The sequence below is a fragment of the Ochlerotatus camptorhynchus genome, unplaced genomic scaffold, assembly GCF_037179485.1.
Source record: "Ochlerotatus camptorhynchus isolate MF236.1 unplaced genomic scaffold, CSIRO-AGI_Acam_v1.1 ptg000392l, whole genome shotgun sequence".
Lineage (NCBI taxonomy): Eukaryota > Metazoa > Arthropoda > Insecta > Diptera > Culicidae > Ochlerotatus > Ochlerotatus camptorhynchus.
This window is the reverse complement of record NW_027040879.1, coordinates 2,100,412-2,120,156: the sequence shown is the minus strand read 5'-3', so window position 1 is coordinate 2,120,156 and position 19,745 is coordinate 2,100,412. Positions and strand designations below refer to the sequence as shown.

The 19,745-nt window shown below is 40.8% G+C and overlaps 1 protein-coding gene across 4 annotated transcripts in view; it reads left to right on the top strand.

Moving 5' to 3' along the window:
- Positions 1-4,947: 4,947 nt before the first annotated feature.
- The window catches only part of LOC135710599 (probable G-protein coupled receptor CG31760), a 401,234-nt gene continuing 386,436 nt past the window's right edge, over positions 4,948-19,745 (top strand). For all 4 annotated transcript variants that reach the window (XM_065233213.1, XM_065233214.1, XM_065233216.1 and 1 more), the window contains exon 1: positions 4,948-5,876. The gene's annotated coding sequence lies outside the window, so the exon portion shown is untranslated. The remainder of the gene's footprint in view (positions 5,877-19,745) is intronic.

Sequence of the window (19,745 nt, the reverse complement as noted above, 5' to 3'; positions counted from 1 at the left end):
TGATGCCACAGTCGGTGCCCTCTGTAGTTGATATATTACGGAGGTTGTATGGTCGACCGGAAATTCTGATACATTCTCTCCTCCAAAAATTGCGTTCAGTTCCCTCTCCGAAGACCGATAACTTGCAGTCACAGATAACCTTCGGTCTCGTGGTGCAAAACGTTGTGGACCATATGTCTATCGCCAATCTTCATGACCATCTGTGGAATCCGACACTGCTTCATGAGCTAATAGAGAAACTGCCATCTCAGCTCAAAATGCAGTGGTCCTATTACAAGAGCAGATGCGCGACCTTCAGCGCTTTCATGTCCGAACTAGTGGTGATGGCTTCGGACGTTACGCTTCCAATAGACGCTCTCACCATGAACGCGAGATCCATCAAACCGGGGAAGGGAAAACCGAAGCTGTACGTACACTCCGAGGAAACGAAAACTGGACAAGCAGTGGACTACGACAAGAAGCCGTCAGTGGAGTCGATGAAGAAGACCTGCACGTACTGTGCCTGTGCGAATCATGAAATCGTGAACTGCGTACAGTTTAAGGGACTCGATCTGGATGAGAGATGGAAGGCGATCAAACAAAAGAATTTGTGCAGAAGCTGTCTCATACCACATCGGAAGTGGCCCTGCCGTTCCAACAAGGAGTGCGGCGTCGATGGATGCAGAGTTCATCATCACAAGCTACTGCATTCAACTAGGAATCCCTCGCAAAACAGAGTGGAAGCAGGAAGCTCGTCGCGGTCTACGAATAACGTTGTGCACCAAAATCTCCACTCTTCGGTTGCATACTCTTTGTTTCGATATTTACCCGTGACTATCCATGGTAACGGTCAGCAAATCAACACCTATGCTTTTCTGGATGATGGTTCGTCGTCTACCCTCCTTGAATCCAGTATTGCATCGGTGCTGGGTATCACGGGGCCAACCGACAACTTTTGTTTGAGTTGGATCGGAAATATTTCGAGGGAGGAGAAAGGATCTCAACGTGTGACCGTGGTTATTTCTGGCGTTAGAGAGAAGTTCAAACTCAGCAACGTTCGGACAGTGCAAGAGCTACAACTTCCAAGTCAAACAATGCAGTATGAAGAGTTGCAGCAGACCTACCCGCACCTGAAGGGTCTGCCAGTTCGCAGCTATACGGAAGCTACGCATTATCGGACTAGAACACGTTCGACTTCTAACTTCGTTGCGAGTAAGAGAAGGTAAAGACAACGAACCTGTGGCGACGAAGACGCGCCTCGGATGGTGCATTTTCGGAAAGAACTCCGGCAATGATTCCGTGCTGGAACAATTGAATCTGCACCTGATGGTGATCCCGATAATCGTGAACTACATCTGTGGATGAAGCAATTCTTAGCAGTCAAAGAGTCCAGCGTCACCATAAAACCGGAAGCTGAAGAAGATAAGCGAGCGCGGAAGATAATGGAAGCTACAACCCGAAGGGTGAATGGCGCTTTCGAGACGGGACTTTTATGGAAGTACGATCACATCTGCTTTCCTGATAGCTACCCAATGGCGCTAAGTCGGCTGAACGCACTGGACAAGCGATTGCGAAAGGACCCAATCCTCGAAGCGAAGGTGAGGGAGCAGATTACAGAGTATGAAGCGAAAGGGTATGCACATCGTATCACGACAGACGAGCTGCAGTCTACGGATCCCAGCAAGGTCTGGTATCTACCTCTGGGTATTGTGCAGAACCCGAAGAAACCGGCCAAGTTACGGCTGATCTGGGATGCCAAGGCTCGAGCTGGAGGAGTGTCTTTCAACGATATGTTGATGAAGGGTCCGGATCTTTTGGTGGCGCTGGTAGTAGTACTGTTGCGTTTCAGGCAGAGGGACATTGCTATCGTCGGCGACATAAAGGAGATGTTTCACCAGCTCCGCATCCGGGACGAAGACAAACAATCACAGCGTTTCCTATTCTGCCTCGAACCAGGATCGAGTCCACAAATCTACGTAATGGATGTCGCCACTTTCGGTGCGACCTGCTCGCCTAGTCTGGCACAATTCGTGAAGAACGTGAACGCGAAGGAATTCGCCGAGACATTTCCCAGGGCGGCGAATGCAATAACGGATAACCACTACGTTGAAGATTTCTTGGATAGCGTGGACACGGAAGAGGAAGCCGTGACGTTGATCAACGAGGTGAAACACATCCACTCTCAAGCGGGGTTTGAAATCCGAAACTTCTGCTCCAATTCGGCCGAAGTGCTGGCAAGCATCGGGGAATGCGGAACACCACAGGAAGTATCCATGAACTTGGATAAATCGACAGACTCAGAGCGTATACTGGGTCTGGTCTGGAGGCCAAAAGAGGACGTCTTCACCTTTGATATGAGCAGTCTCAAGGAAGAGATCAAAACGTTGATCATCGGCTCAACGGTCCCAACCAAACGGCAGGTTCTGCGCACTGTGATGTCGTTATTTGACCCACTGGGACTGGTTTCGCATTTCGTCGTGCACGGGAAAATCTTAATGCAGCAGATCTGGAGATCCGGTACCGACTGGGACGAACCTATCTCGGATGAATTGTAAGATAAGTGGCGGTGCATTCCATAGCAAAACGATATAGTGGTTCTCAGAATTTCGTAAAAATTGGTACTTCTGTTCTTTATTGCAAATTATTCGATTTTGAGTTATATTTTTCTGAAGTTATTAAGTTTTGGGTTTTCGCTCGATACTCCTATGCGACTAGTCCATCATGCGTCTCCAATGATTTATAGCGACTGTAACATGATCACGAAGTCATTTTTGAAAAAATATGATTTTTTGGACCACCCTAACATGGAAATGATCACCCTAATGACAAAATAAAAATACAGGTCTAATATTTTGCAATAAGGAACAAAACTACTGATTTTTAGGAAATTCTGAGAACCACTTTATCGTTTGGCTATGGAATGGCTGCATTTAGACTGTTTAAACATTGTTCATTATATTCTTAAAAACTAGTGTTCTGATGAAAAAATCGATATTCCCATACACGTCATCAATAACCAAAATGTATTCAAATGATTGTTATGTAAGCAATGTGGTGCCAACAGAAAGTTAAGATTTGCGGAAATGATGGATTGGAGTATGGATAATGGTGTTATAATCAGGGTTGAAAATATCACTAGCAGTCACTATGAAATGAATGTTTCATCCATAGTGAACATTGATGAATTTTAGTGATTTTTTTCAGCCCTGCTACTGCAATCGATAAGTGCACCCCACACGATAAAAACAACGGAAAGTTTTAAGTTTGAAGTTTGAGGTTTGACGTCCGATAAGCGCGCATCTTTGTTCGTGTGGAGGTAAGTTTTCAGCCGCTGACATGCAATTTAGACAAAGCGTTTTTGGATTCTCTCGTTGTGCATCTATTTGCAAAAAAAGTGATGGATTTCTTATATTCCACCCTCCAGTTCAATTCATAATCCCAAAGCAAAAGCCTGTGCAAAAAATGGTAAATATTGATAAAGAATTAGAAGTCGCGAAAATGATTTGAAGTTTGTAGAATTTTACACGGATATAATGTGTCAAATTTTCAGAGTGTTGTTTATCCACATCTTTCGAATTTGATGGAGGAAAGTATTACCCAATAGTACTGAATATTTCGCTTATCGGTATGGCCGATTTGTTGTAGTGATATTCGGAAATAATTCTTGGCATCTCTGTTTAAAAGTCGACGCATAAATTATACGAGTTGGTTTGTGTAAAACTAACAAACATTATATATATTTCCTTGTAAAAAGTTTGCCCGCTACCGCCATGCGTCGCTACTGTTCGTGAAAGTAGGAAGAACTGGTTTTCTACACGAGATCCACTTCTTTTTTTGCCGAATTTTTTTTATTTTGTCATTAGGGTGACCGTTTGCAAGTTAGGGTGTCTTTTTTTAGTTTATAACTTTTGAACCACTGGCCGATTTCAAAGATCAAAATATCAAATGAAAGGTTGTTAAAAATACTTTTTAGTGATAATATAATGATATTAAAAAATTGGAAATCTGTATTGAAAACATTGATTTTTTTTTCAAGGTTTTCATGGTTCTTAGACTAGCGGCACCGGTGGTGTAGTGGTAAGCGTGATTGCTTCTCACCTCAGCAGTTCTGTGTTCAATCCCAGTCGGCGCCACCGGGATATTATGACGTATACAATCTCTGATTAACCCTTCCTTCGAGTAAAGCCGTTGGTCCCCGGATCATAAGTTGATGGGTCGATAGGTTGGTGCTCAGCACGGAAAACAAGATTAATTTTTTCCATGAATCATTAAAAAAATCAGCGATGTTTTTTTTTTTGTTTTTTAGTTATATTTTTTGAAGTTTCCAAGTTTAATACGCTTAATACTCCTATACGATTTAAAGGAATTATTATTTCTTACAGCTTTGACTCAGACATCATTTTGATTGAAAGTGGCGTTTTCGAGTTATGATTTATTGAAAAAAAGACGACTTTTTGAATAATTGTTTTGCATGGTTGAAATGACCAATCTGTTGCACAAAATGTTTAATCGTAGGAAACAATTATTTGACCTTGAAATGATCCAAATGAATCAAATTGCATCAGAATTTCAATCCTAGGTATTTTTAATTTCCCATATTTACAAAATGTCCTAAACATACAACCATTTAATTGTTTGTTCAGGTTAGGTAGACATTAAGCATACATAACCAGCCATTAGGTAGAACACGCAACCCACAGTGCGACTTCTGTTTCAACTGTGGGGAATACGTTTTCGTTCGCCCACATCCGTCTCAAGCATCTTGCATTCAAACACCGAGCCAAGGAAGCTTCCCTCACTTCCTTCCTCCTTCCTACGTTATCTGTCGCTCTGTTCATGTAAAATCTGCTCTGCTTTAGGAATTTTTCTCCCGCTCTCTATCCGCGCTCTGCAAACAATCGCATTCCAAACATCCCGACAAGGATTCGCCGTGACATGGATTCAGTCGAGTTTGGACCATCCCGAGCGTTGGCTGTTTGGTCAACCGTCCCCGGTTGTTCTACATAGAGTCTCTGCACAGCACCTGGCGCTGCCTACCTAACTGGTTACAGAAGGAAGAAGCATTTACAGGTCTCCTGTCCGTTCCGTGTGCCGAACAAGCCGTGTGTGCGAGAGTGGGTCCGTGAGTGTGCGTACATTGGTCGCGTAAGGCGGAGAGTGAGTTTGGTGTCAGGACCCACAGAAACACCCAGCTTCCACTCCACATGCCTTCCCACGTGTGCTTGGTTGGCTAGCCTCAGTTTTTCCTGTGATTGGGTGGTGGTGCGATGGTGATTCAGGCACCGAGCGTCGTCATCGTCGTCGTTGCCAATGCTGCAACAGGAACCAACGGAGAAGCTACTGTTTATGAAAACCAGTGCAACAGTGCAACAGCGTTCAAGTGCTATTTATAGAGGCGCAGGCAGGCCGAGAAGAAGCGTTTCGAATTTCCCTTAGGCACATAGATTGGCCCTAGAAAAGGCAGGATGTCTGCGTTAATCAGAAAGTGAATGGGGGAGTCGCATAAAAAAGGATCTAGTTTTTTTGGCAGGTGATACTAAAAAAAAGGGTACGTTTACAAAAAGAAAAGGTAGAAAGCTAGCCGATAAAAAGAGTAATCAATTGGGCAGATAAATTGTGTAACATTCGCCCAACCCACCTCCCTATTGCTGCTTCTCCTCGACGGGAGTTGCTAGGTTTGTGTGAGTGCGTTGTTTTGGATAGATGTAAAAGGCAAAAGTGCAATAAGTGCTAGTGGTGAATGTTGGGTTGCCTTTGGGAGCTGGAACAAACCGGGATGACGAAGCAAGGATTATCTAACAGTGGTGCAAGACGTTGAAGCGCTTGGTCCACCCACCGAGACAGTCCAACTAACTAGAAACGGGCCAGGAAACCCGTGGACTTCCATCCGTGGAAAGGTAGGTAAACAGTTGGATCACAGCTCGTCACGAGTTACGTGATCAGGAATAACAATGGTGTGATTAATTGCGAGACCTTGATACTTTTCTCAGATCCACTCTCGTTGCGTTGGGGTGGTATGGCGGAATGAGTTCAAATGAATCAAAGCGAAAGATTTCGTTCACAGATGCGACTGTGCTCCCCTGGATCGTAAATTTGGGCTAGGATTTTTATTGGAGTTTGGAAAAATTGTTTTGTTCAAGTGTTTAGGCCATTACTCGTCTCCTTACGAGTGAGGACGACTTAGATCCATTGAATGAAATTGAGTTTTCTTTGTTGCGTTCTGTAGCAGTGGAATGATACTTCAGAAGGATTGATATGATGATGATGATAGGTATTTGGTTCGAGTTGTTGTTTGATGATAGAAGAGGAAATTAATTTGGCCAACCATTTCCGAGAAAAAGGCACATTTAAACATACATGTATCACGCATTTTCGACTACTGTGGGAACAATAATTGCACAGTAATATTTGTGAAAGGCCAGAAAATTTAAAAATCGACTTATTTGAAAGCAGCTGCAAGTTTAGAACGGTACTGGAAAGTTACACTAATGCATTCGAGCTCTAGAAAACTTTAAGAATCTTTCCAGTGCGAAAATAATACTATGCACGCATATTTAGCGCAGGAGTCTAATCAGGTGCAAAATCAGCGTTAACGTTAATGATCCGCAAAGACGCCTTGTTTGGATATGATTCGGTAGTTTAGAAAATTATCCCAGCCGTTGTTGATCAAGTAAGTCATTTAAGCTGAACTCATAGACGATTTTCAAAACCTGTAACATGGAAATCGGTCGTAAAAAATGAGCATCGACTTAATAAAGCTAATTGAACATGTTTCATTACAAGAGACATCTTCCCGGTAGGGGTTGTTCTACAGCAGCGTTTCTAAATCTATGGATCGTGAGCTGTCCTTAGGTAGTCGCAGGAATTCAGACAACTTGGTCAAAGGTATTGAGTTTTTCTAATACTAATTAAAAGCTCTTAACAGAAGCTTGGTGGGCGTTGGCCAAATTTGAATTTTTCAGATATATTTCTAAATAGGATACTCTACCCGAGCAAAGCCGAATATCAAAATACTATCAAAATGATATCAAATTATGTTTTTGAAATCATGTTGATAACATATTTTGATATGCTAATTTTTAATTTCGGTTGAATTCATATTTCGATATTTCTAAAAAATATATTTAAAAACAAAGTCAATCAGGATGCTTGCTGTTTTCTTTACGAAAGATCACAAATACAATTATGAATTTTACAGATATAGTTTACAACATTTATTGATATTAATCTACATAAGAATTGAATTTACAAATCGATATCACTGATATTAACATTATTCGCCTTGATCGAGCAGATTCGTATGGAGGGGTGCTTCTCGGGATTAATAAGCTCCATTCCTTTTATAGAATCGATCTGCCTTCCGTGACAGGCATTGAAGTTGTCGCATGTCAGGTAAATATTCGAGGTAAAAGCCTCAGTATTGCCTCAGTATATCTTCCTCCAAGAACTGCGATTTCTCGCCAAGGTTTCTCTGATATCTGCTCAGCTTTATCTGAGCCTCGGTTGATCTTAGGAGATTTTAACTCCCACGGTACAGGCTGGGGGGAACTGTACGACGACAACCGCTCAACCCTGATATACGACCTTTGCGATAACTTCAATATGACAATTCTAAACACTGGGGAAGTAACACGAGTGGCCAAACCTCCAGCAAGAGAAAGTAGATTAGACCTCTCCCTCAGTTCGAGTTCACTATCGTTGGATTGCTCGTGGAAAGTAATTCAAGATCCCTACGGTAGTGACCACTTGCCAATCAAAATTTCTATTACCAATGGTTCATCTTCCACTCGCTCGGTTGACATCGCGTACGACCTCACGAAAAACATCGACTGGCAAAAATTTGCGTCCGCGGTTCTCGGTGGTACTGATTCGGTTGAGATACTCCCTCCGCTGGATGAGTACTCCTTTTTATCGCGACTTATCGTTGACTGTGCTCTTCAAGCACAGACGAAACGCGTTCCGGGTGTTTTCGTTCGCAAACAAACTCTCACTCCGTGGTGGGATAAGGATTGCACCGACGCGAACAGCGAGAAGTCCGCCGCGTTTAAACGCTTCCGCAAACACGGTAAGGTCGAGGATTTCGAGCGGTACACCGACCTCGAGAACACTTTTAAGGGCTTGATTAAAGCCAAAAAAACGCGGTTACTGGCGTCGGTTCGTCGATGGTTTGTCGCGCGAGACTTCCATGAGAACGCTCTGGAATGTCGGCAGGAGAATGCGAAACGCGTCATCACCGGTCAACGAAGACAAGGAGTACTCAGACAGTTGGATATTCAGCTTCGCGCGGAAAGTTTGCCCGGATTCGGTGTCGGTTCAAACCAACGTTCGTGATCGTCCGTCGGGTAGTAACGAAAGAGATTCCCCGTTTTCGATGGTGGAATTCTCACTTGCTCTCCTCTCATGTAACAACTCAGCTCCAGGAATGGATAGAATCAAGTTCAACTTGCTTAAAAATCTCCCAGACGTCGCGAAGAGACGCTTGTTGAACTTATTCAATCAATTTCTGGAGCACAACATTGTTCCGGATGACTGGAGGCAAGTAAGAGTTATCGCCATTCAAAAACCCGGTAAACCCGCATCGGATTATAACTCGTACCGTCCCATCGCGATGCTGTCCTGTATACGGAAATTGTTGGAGAAAATGATTCATTTTCGTCTAGACCAATGGGTCGAGTCGAATGGTTTACTTTCAGATACGCAATTTGGATTTCGAAGAGGCAAAGGAACGAGCGACTGTCTTGCGTTGCTTTCAACTGAAATTCAACTGGCCTATGCGCAAAAACAGCAAATTGGTTCAGTTTTCTTGGATATTAAGGGGGCTTTTGATTCTGTTTGTATCGATGTCCTTTCGGATAAACTCCACGATAGTGGGCTTTCACCAATTATGAACAACTATTTGAGCAACTTGTTGTCTGAGAAATATATGAGCTTTTCTCATGGAAACTCGACAACTTCACGAATTAGTTACATGGGTCTCCCCCAGGGCTCATGTTTAAGCCCCCTTCTTTATAATTTTTATGTAAAAGACATTGATGGTTGTCTTGATGAAAATTGCTCGCTAAGGCAGCTTGCAGATGACGGCGTTGTGTCCGTTATAGGGCCAAGTGCACCGGACCTGCAAGGACCATTGCAAGATACCTTAGACAATTTGTCTACTTGGGCTATGAAGCTGGGTATCGAATTCTCTCCGGAGAAAACTGAGTTGGTTGTTTTTTCTAGGAAGCATCATCCTGCACAGTTACAGCTTCAACTAAAGGGTAGAACAATCACTCAAAGTATATCTTTCAAGTATTTAGGTGTCTGGTTCGATTCCAAAAGCACGTGGGGAAAACATATTGCGTATGTGAAACAAAAATGCCAACAAAGAATCAATTTTCTTCGTACAATTACTGCAACTTGGTGGGGAGCACACCCGGAAGATCTGATCAGGTTGTATCGAACAACCATCTTGTCGGTCCTAGAGTACGGTAGCTTCTGCTTTCAATCCGCGGCAAAAACACACATCCTGAAGCTACAACGGGTTCAATACCGTTGCCTCCGAATCGCGCTTGGCTGTATGCACTCGACGCATACGATGAGCCTCGAAGTACTCGCGGGTGTTCTCCCACTGACAGATCGTTTCGCTGAGCTGTATTTCCGGTTCCTCATCCGTTGTGAAGTATTGAATCCTTTGGTAATAGAACACTTTGAGAAGCTGCTCGACCAAAATCCTCAAACAAGATTCATGAGTTTGTACTATGAGTACATGATGCTGGAGGTTGGCCCTTCTTCATTAATCTCCAATCGTGATTGCTTTCAAGCCTTCTATAGTTCCTCTGTAAATTTTGATCTGACCATGATGCAAGAAATCCATGGAATACCAGATCACCATCGGTCCATGGTTGTTCCCTCAATTTTTGCAATCAAGTACCACCATGTAAGTAACGATAAAAGATTTTTCACAGATGGGTCAACCATAAATGCTTCCACTGGATTTGGTGTATTTAATCAATTTCATAGCACCTCTTTTAAACTGCAGAAACCATGCTCAGTATACGTTGCGGAACTCGCAGTTATATTTTACGCAGTAGAACGAATTACCTCACTACCTTCTGACTATTATTTCATTTTTACGGATAGCTCATTGGAGGCTATTTGTTCAATGAGGCCGATGAAGCACTCCTCGTATTTCCTGCCTGAAATACGATCTAAACTGAGTCCTTTATCTAACTGCTCCTATACTATCACCTTAGCTTGGGTCCCATCTCATTGCTCAATTCCGGGTAATGAGAAAGCGGACTCGTTGGCTAAGGTGGGCGCTATGGAAGGCGATATTTTTGAGCGACAAATCGCCTTCAACGAATTTTTCTCCATTGCTCGTCAGCAAGTCCTCATCAGTTGGCAACACAAATGGAATGATGGTGAATTGGGAAGATGGTTACATTCTATTCTCCCACAGGTGTCGAACAAACCATGGTTCAAAGGGTTGGACATGAGCCGCGACTTTATACGCGTTATATCAAGGCTTATGTCCAATCACTGCTCGTTAGACTCGCACTTCTATCGAATTGGGCTCTCAGACAGCAATCATTATTATCACGATATCGAGCATGTTGTTTGGTCGTGTACCCTACACCGTGTTGCCAGATCTGATTTATCCACATCCCTCAGGGCCCGAGGAAAACAACCCGCGATACCCGTTAGAGATGTCTTGGCGAGCCGAGATCTCGACTATTTGAATTTAATTTATGTGTTTTTAAAACGGATAGATTTGAGGATTTAGAAGTTAGTGTCATCTTGTGTTCTCCCAAGTTGTTAGCTACCCATCGGTGTACCCCCATGTTTGTTTTTTTCATCAGAGTGTCGCCTAGTTCGAGATCAAGAGCACATTGCTCTCCAAACCTTGTGTTCACAATCCCTACCCTGCCATCCATTTGTTACAATTTGTTACCCCTAACCTCGAGATAGCCGCGAGTAATCGGCCCCCGCTTTACTAACGTTAGTTTTAAGTAATTTTGTAATCTAATCAATGAATATTGGCTCCGCAAGCTATAGCAAATGAGCCTGGAAAAATAAACGCACTAAAAAAAAAAAAAAAATCACTGATAGATATCGGTAGAACTGATTGAAATATAGGTTTGATTTTATTTTGAATAGATGAAAACCTATTGATAATATTTTTAGATTTTGAATCTTGATATCAACCAATAGATTTCAAAACATTCAGATTATTAAATTTGGTATCATGATATCACAGTTATAACTAATTAAGTTTATTTTATTTTTTTATGGCATATTTATTACTTATTTGGTTTATTATTAATGAAATTACTGATATCAAAACGTATACATGGTTTTGTTTTCAATAAAACATGATTTGTTTTCTTTTTAATATCCTTCATATACCATTAAAATCTATTGTTTGTTGTGATTACTGTTAACTCGACTACACGGTAGGCAAAATTTCGTATCACAAACGCTTACATCAAAAATTCTCTGCTCGGGTAGTAGCCTCAAGTTGATTCGCTGTCACAATATGCCATTGCGATAAATCAACAAGTGGCTTGAGGTCTATAATTTGGATTAATGGATGCAAATGTTCAAAATTAGCAACAATACATACTGAATCCTAGAGACAACGGAACGGTCCCCCGGACGATCCGGAACATCCATAAAAGTCATTTCACGAAACTGATCCTAGAGCTCCGCAGTTTTTCGAAAACATTAGGAAATGTGTTATAAGAAAGAAATAGGGTTTGTGACGAAAACATGGACCTGAATGGCCATGGGACCGTCTGTCGGAAGATCCAGAACAACCGTAATAGTGGTCAATCCATGAAACTGATCCTAGACTACTACAGTTTTTTCGAAAAAATTTGGAACTGTGATATAAGGGGCAATTTCGCTTTCAGAGCTACACAATCAGCGATCTTATGATTCGTGAGTGTTCAGTCAGAGTGAGCGCTCACGAGTCGTAAAATTACTGATTGTGACCCTCTGAAAGCAATATTGACAGATTTTATGTATCAAACACATACTTCACGACCTCTTCATGTAACTTACAAGTACTAATTATCATCTCATTATCCATCCGGGACCATGTTTATGTCACGACCCCACATTATTTCTTATATCACAGTTCCTAATGTTTGCAAAAAAAAAAAAAAAAAAAAAAACGGAGCTCTAGGATCAGTTTTGTGGATCAACCAGTTTTGTGGATCAACCATTTTTACGGATGTTCTGGATCTTCCAGAAGACAATTCCATGGTCATCAGAGTCCATGTTTATGTCACGTCCCCAAGTTTATTCTATCATCACAGTTCCAAGTGTTTTTGAAAAAAAAACCACGGATCAGTGGATTGACCTCTTTTACCGATGTTCCAGGATCTTTCGGAGGACGATCCCATGGCCACCCAGATCCATGATTATGTCACGACCACAGTTCCAAATGTTTTCGAAAAAAATGTGGAGCTCTAGGAGGCTGTTCATTAACTACGTAGCCAGTTTATGGGAGGGGGAGGGTTGACAATTGCCTAGATCTTAAGCCAGTTGCAAAACTCTTCAAAATCACCTGTAAAAAAACGTGTAACGTCTCTTTTCTATGTTTAAAAACGTAGACGACCCTATTTTAAAACTTTTTTAAATCGAAATAATCTACAGACCCTAGGAATTCAAGAGGTAGGGTTTTTGATCTAATGTCCGTCCTACTAAGCACAATCCGCGCTTTACCTCTCTTTTCTGAAAGAGTTTAATAAAAAATGGAGTATTTCTTCCAAAGATGACTTTTAAGTTTTTCACCTTTCCATACGTACCGTTGGATTTTTGTTGCTCTCAAATTTTGATATTTTAACTGTTAAAACGACCAAAACAACAGCAACCTGAGTAATCATTATCAGCGGAATCAAAACATCAAATTTAGATTTCAATTTGATCTCAGACTTTGCTCGGGAAGCCCCTACATTTCGTACTTATCAGTGATGCCAGTTCTTTTTCAGGTCAATTTATTAGATGTCAGCTCTTGAGAATGGTAAAGGGACCAACACGGAGACCAAAAACTACCCAAAATCAAGTACTTTTCCCGCAACTCCGGGGTTCAGCCCAATAACCTAAATTTAAGTAAATCGCATATAGTACTTTCCTTTTAACAACAGAAAAAAAAAATACCTACTCTTAAGTATATTCTACCCAAAATTAAGTTTCATTCACGTAAATTTGAGAATATTCTATTAACTCAAAGTAACTTTTTTTGACAACAATAAAGAGTGAAAGTGAGAGGCTGAACTCAATAATAAGTAAAAAAAAACTAAAATTTTGGGTAGTATTTTTTCTCCGTGAAGGCATCTTACTAGAGACATGTACAGTTATAACCCGATTTTGTCAGCCCCCTTTTTGAAAATCTTTTCTAAAGTTTTACGAAATATACCTTAACCACCCATCTTGAAGTGAAGGTGCATGAGAATGATTTGGAGTTATGATTTTATGACATTATTTAATGATAAAATTGGTGTTTGGTTTGGTGAGATTTGCAGTTGTTTGTTTGTTGATATTTGTCTACGAAAATCAAGCGTGATCTTGTTCTTTAATGAGATTTGATTTTTTGATATTTTCACAACACTGGTCTTATATAATAAATCTTATTTTTTAACTGCAGCAGGAGCTTGTGTTTTGCGTAGGAATAGAAGTTTGAGCAGGGTTCTCTCTGTTTCTACTCTTTAGTATGACAAAGATGGCCCACAGAGACTCACAACGAGCTACTGATTCCGATCAATAGAGGTGCGGCTTCTTCTTCCGTCTATGGATGCTCATGTGGGCTGCAGCTCACTGCTTGCAGGCAGCCTTTCGTTGTTACTTGAGAACAATTTTCAACGCCACACGCCGAAAGCACTGCTGCTACTGCTGCTGCTGATGCCGACGACTGGACGTCACCACACACGATAATTGGAACTGAATCCGATCAACGGTTGAGGTCAGCCTTGATCGCTAGCTGCTTGCGGGAAGCCTTTCGTTGTGAACCGGAGAACACCACCACTCACCACGCGGTGATTGAATAAACATTGTTTGGTGAGACCGGATGGAATTCAATTTTGAAATCTGTGTTAGGGAAATCGCTTTTCGCAGGCAATCGGTGATAATCTTAGTTATCATAGCAACAGTTGCACATTCATGCATTTTTCAAAAGTGACATTTTTAAAAAATGATGAAGTCTTAATTATAATCGATGCGTAGAAATATTTCTGATCGATTGGTGATAAAATTATTGAAATTGGTCTAGGGGCAGCTGAGTTATTAACGTTCAAAATCTTTCATAATTTTGCTACATGTTGAATTTTCGGTTTTCGCATAGTGTACCCCCATATAGAAATCAAAGACGTAGTCTTACGTCAAAAGTTGTTCAATGTTACACCCGAACAGTTGATTGGTCATTCCGCTGTAATATTACGCTGTACGATGTACACAGAATTTGTTAACAAATCATTTAATGAGTGTAATATTGTATCCACTTTTAGTTAATGGTATTCAATACATCATGAATCACAATGATTGATATAAATTGTTTGCTATGTTCACATTAAAGTGATGAGCGGTGATAGAAAGGGCACTCATTAGCAGTGAATCCAAACACATAATGCAACCAACGATACAGACAAAACGGTAGCTACGACTACCATGACAAACTCGCTCTGTAACATAGCTCGATCGGAGTGGAAGAAGGATAAAGATATAGATAAGATATATTGCTTGCCTGCTTTGTTGCAATATACACGGATGAGGACATAGCTTGATCTGAATCGAGAAAAGACATAATCAAAAAAATCTTATTGAAACACATGTATCATCTTCGGCTTTACTACGTGAAGCAGCTTGCCAACAATTTGCTCGTTTCCTTCGACCGCCCCGAGTGAGCAGTATCGCACGGGCTGCTTGTCATGAGAAAAAAAAGGATGAAGATTATATCATTATTGCTTTCCACTTCTGACACAGCGTTTTTATTCGGTTCGTTGATCGCTTATCATTTTGTCATTTGGAGATATTTTTGATTCCTTGCTCATTAGTGATGCATTTCCACGTTTAAAAACTTGTTTCCAGCAAATGAAAAATCACACTAAACAATCAAAATGAATCCCTAAAAATAAGTGATCTTCTGTGAACTTCTTCTACGAATCCGTATTTCTGCAAAATTCAATCAAGTCTCTACATCTACGGAAAAACTCGTTGAACCGACATCACTGACTTCCACCTGTTTTGTTTTATTCAACACAGCTGACACGTTGACAGAACGAGGGAAAATCAACTAGTGGTAAAATTGCTTTAACGAGGGATGCTCCACTTCCAAAAAAAAGGTTGGGAATGTGCATGATAGAGAGTGCTAGTGTGCATGCGAAATACGCTTGACGGTATTTTTTGAAGAATTTTCTGCTGAGAGTTATGTCTATTTGCCTGTGCTGCCAGTTTCGTGGAATTTCTGTTCACCAGTATGTATTTGCTATACCGTCTGTCCATCAATGTTCACTTTTTAGGCTTTAAAATTAATAGTATAGCTGAAATGAACTTTGGTTCCTCATCATTCAGCTTTGCAAAGCATATCTACTGTTTGCAGAAAATCTGAATACAACCTCAGCTTTCCTTAATGCTGGGTTTAGATGAGGCAAGTGAGTTCCCAGACAACCACAATGTACGTATATTCAAAGTTGTTTCTGTGATTTACAAACGTATATACAAACAAACAAATCGTATAGAATGCAAAAAAAAAAATGGCTTATACGTACAAAACTGGAGGCCATATACGTGCATATTTTAATTTCTTTTTAAACGAGTTGATTTGACAGTATATACACTCCCGGTCATAAATTTAAGGACACTCCCAAAAAAACATGACAAATTTGTTATGTTCATATCTCTGTCATGTTACGTCAAATTTTCGTTCTCTTTAGATCATTTGAAAGGTATTGAATGGAACTTTTCTCGCAGGCAATTCAATATAATTTTCATATTTTGTGTGCTAAAAGTTCACCTAAAATCACAATATTTTTCAAAATTTACTCCGAAGAATCGTGACTGATTTTCTCAGAACTGGGTTGGCCAAATTTTGAAATCAAAGAAGTAGTAGAAAACTTATGCTATACCATTCATACCATTCAAATAACCTTTGGAGATCGAAAATTGAACGTAAAATGAGAGATCATTGAACAAAACATATTTGCATGGTTTTTTGGGGGTGTCCTTAAACTTATGATCGGTAGTGTACGACTTAATCTGTAACAAATTCATTTGGAAAAGTCTTACCTTACGATGTAATCCGATTTAATTTTTGATACAGTACGATGGAAAAATGTTTCACCGTTTATAAGTCGTTAATTTACATTCTATACTATTTAACCTAAACATTATGCGATGTACGTCATTATTATATGCGATTTTGACATAAACTGTAGCATTTTACGATACTATCTGTACATTACTGTACGACTTCTGGTTGTCTGGGTTAAATTCAACTCACCCAGATATGGTGGTCGGCGTTCAAGTGAGTTGATATCGAATAGAGCAAGTCTGACATACAGACGGTATAGTAAGCACAGTCTGGCGAATAGAAATTCCGTGAAACTAGCAGCACTGATTTTGTTTATCTAGTTCGGTTATTTGGAAGGCTCAATCGCAGTAGCTTTACGGAGCTTTGTTTGTAACAAAATTCACTTAATTCTTTGTCTAGTAAAAGTTGGGCCGAATACTCGCGGCTTACCCGAGGTTAGAGGTGTACATTGTCCAAGCATCAGGGGCGGAGCTTGGGGGTGGGGTTTCGTTGTCTCATAAGAGCGTTGTCGCCAGTATGAACAGAAGTGCGGTTCTAGATTACTCTTGAGTTCGACCGGCTTTGGTGACATGTGAGCGACGATGAGACTCATCGAGACGGGGAAACAAGACAAACAAAAGCCAATAAAGATAGACAAAAGACAAAGGAATTAAATTATTATACTAGACATTTGCAGAAACACATAAATCGACTGCATATAACAGATATCGCAGATTCCCAACACGGCTCTTAAAGGGATATAGGGTTGTCTTCCTTGGGCCTTGAGGATATTCAAAAGTCTCTCTCTCTCTGGCGGCGTCATTATCCGTACATTGCCAACCTGCGTGATCGAAGTTATCGTAACTGTTTCTACACCGACAGATGTTGCTGTCCACGAGATTTATTATATTGAGATGCGCATCTAGCGAGTAGTGGTTGGACATAAGTCTACTCATCACGCGAATGAAGTCACGACTTAAATCCAAGCCTTTAGACCACGCTCTTGAAGAATCATTAGGAATAATAGAATGTAACCACCGTTCAAGATTTCCAGTATCCCAATCGGTTCGGCAAATCGAAATGGTACTCTGACGCACTAAATGGTAAAATGCATCGTGTGCAATTTGCCTGTCATACCATTCGCCTTCTTGCTCGCCCATTTTTGCGTCCGCCTGCACATTGCTTGGGATTGAGCAATGTAAGCGGACCCATACAAAGGTAATCATATTTGATCTTCCGATTAGCACACTCATCTGCTCCTTTACCTTTGAAAGGAATTAAGATGAGTACCTACCTAGTTTCTTCGACCGAATAGCCTCTATCGAACTGATACTATCCTTGAAGATGTGGTGGAAAATAATCCCCAATACGAAGTTGATTGCTGCCAGCTCAGCGACAAAAACGGAACAGCAACACTGATATTTTAACATTCATTACCTGCAACGGCCTGTCATATGATTATGCTTTTGAAAAATAAGACAAACTTAAATCGATTCTCCATTTAGTTTAGAAATACGTGTTAATCAACAGATTGCCTTTGAATTATTTATTTATTGAATAGCCCTCCTGAAAACATAATATACAAATCTCTATTTTTTCAAACTAGAATAATGTTTAATGGTCTTAATACTCTTCACAATCGAAACGTTTGATCGCTTGGCTCCACTTTTTGACAGTCTGTTTGGCTTCGCTGGGCTTGTCTTCGCCAGTCTGTGTTTACTATACCGTCTGTGGTCTGACATAGGGCTGTGTCATTGCGCCGAAGGACGTTTTGCCGAAGAACATTTCACCGAATGGGTCATTTCTAAAATATTGATTGTTTAAAAATTTCCGAAATCCGTTCAACTCCATTGAACTGTTCATTTAAACATGAAGGAAGCATTCCTAAAATAAAAAAAAAATGATTGATATTGAGTCGAAGAGGATGTACACTTCGTTGAATCTAGCCGACATGAAGGGGACAGGATCATGAAGGCCTTACAAGGAGTTCCTGGACTCAAGCAGCAACAAGTTTCGTTGGCGAAGCTATCGGTCAGGAACATAAAGGTTAAGTTGACCCAGTATTTCTGGTGCGTCCGTTTCTCCTGTGAAAATTTTAGCAATAAGCTTCGCTTGGGCATCATTACGTCTCCGTTCAATCGTCTGCAGTTCCAATAATCTGCATCAATCTCCATATTGTGGTAAGGTCATCGGATCTCGCCACGGAAGGCGCCGTAGGGCATATCTCACAAATTTTCTCCGAATTTCTTCGATCCTACCTGCCCAGCTGGACTGGTACGGGCACCATACCATAGAGTTGGATTGCAGAATCGATCACATCAGAGCGCAGTACAGAGATCGGAGGCACCCAACAAACAATTTTAGCTGCAGATTAGCTTATACTGCCAAAATTTGCCTTATGCAGCTAATTTTTGGCTGTATAAGCTGAGTTGCAGCTAAAATTGTTAGTTGGGCAGAGAGGATCTGTAATTTCGCAGGATATTTTGAACATAAATCCCAGCTGTCGGTTGGCTCTACAGATAATACCTGTTCGGACCAGCCTAATGAAAACCGAATTTCCACAGCAGCACTTCACTTTTGTGTTGTGAACAGCTTAAAACTAAGTATATTTGCGTTAGCTATCAATAATTTTAACAATATTCATTTCAACTTACATTTATGGTTTATCTAATCCGCTTCTTTCTCTTACAGGTTACGTTTTTTCTGGGAAGTTTTCCAACACTACAATAGTTGAATAAATTTACAATATAATTCATGATAAATTTACTAAATTTCACTTACGACTGAATCCGATTGTACTTTATAAAAATTCCCACTAAGTTCCGCTTTGGAATAAGTATTTAAACTCCTAATATGCTAATATTCACTAAATTTCACTTTAATGCAACGATGCAACTACACTTTTGCTCCAATGCCTTTGTTTACATTCAATTAATTATCGTTCTTCTCCGTTTCATACGTATTCTGACCATTCTCACACACCCGCACAGTTGGTTAGTTTCCGCTCGATCCTTCACTGACGTTTCGTATCAACGTCGTTTGAGGTTCTGGTAGAGTACGTCGCAAGATGTGTCCATAGTGCTCGGAGGTGCGCACAATACCGTTGTAGTGCGATTAGAAGGTTAGCGCTGAATCTAGGATGACACCAAGATCACGAACTTGAAGATCACGCTCAATGGACTGACCATTAATTGAATAATCGTACGTAATCGCAAGCTCATGAAATTAAATAATGTGACATTTGTGGATGCTCAACGTCAGCATGTTCCGGGTGCACCAATCAGCAAAATTACTCAGCAACAGTTGTAGAGCATAGCAGTGCCCGATACTTTTGATGATCATGTATATTTTGACGTCATCAGCGTAAAACACACTGCTGCCAGATGGTAGTACGAGGGAAAACTCGTTGACGAAGAGTGAGAATAACAAAGGATCCAGGTTGCTACCTTGTGGAACACCAGATAAGTTTGAAAATGGTTCCGAAGATTCAAATCCCAGC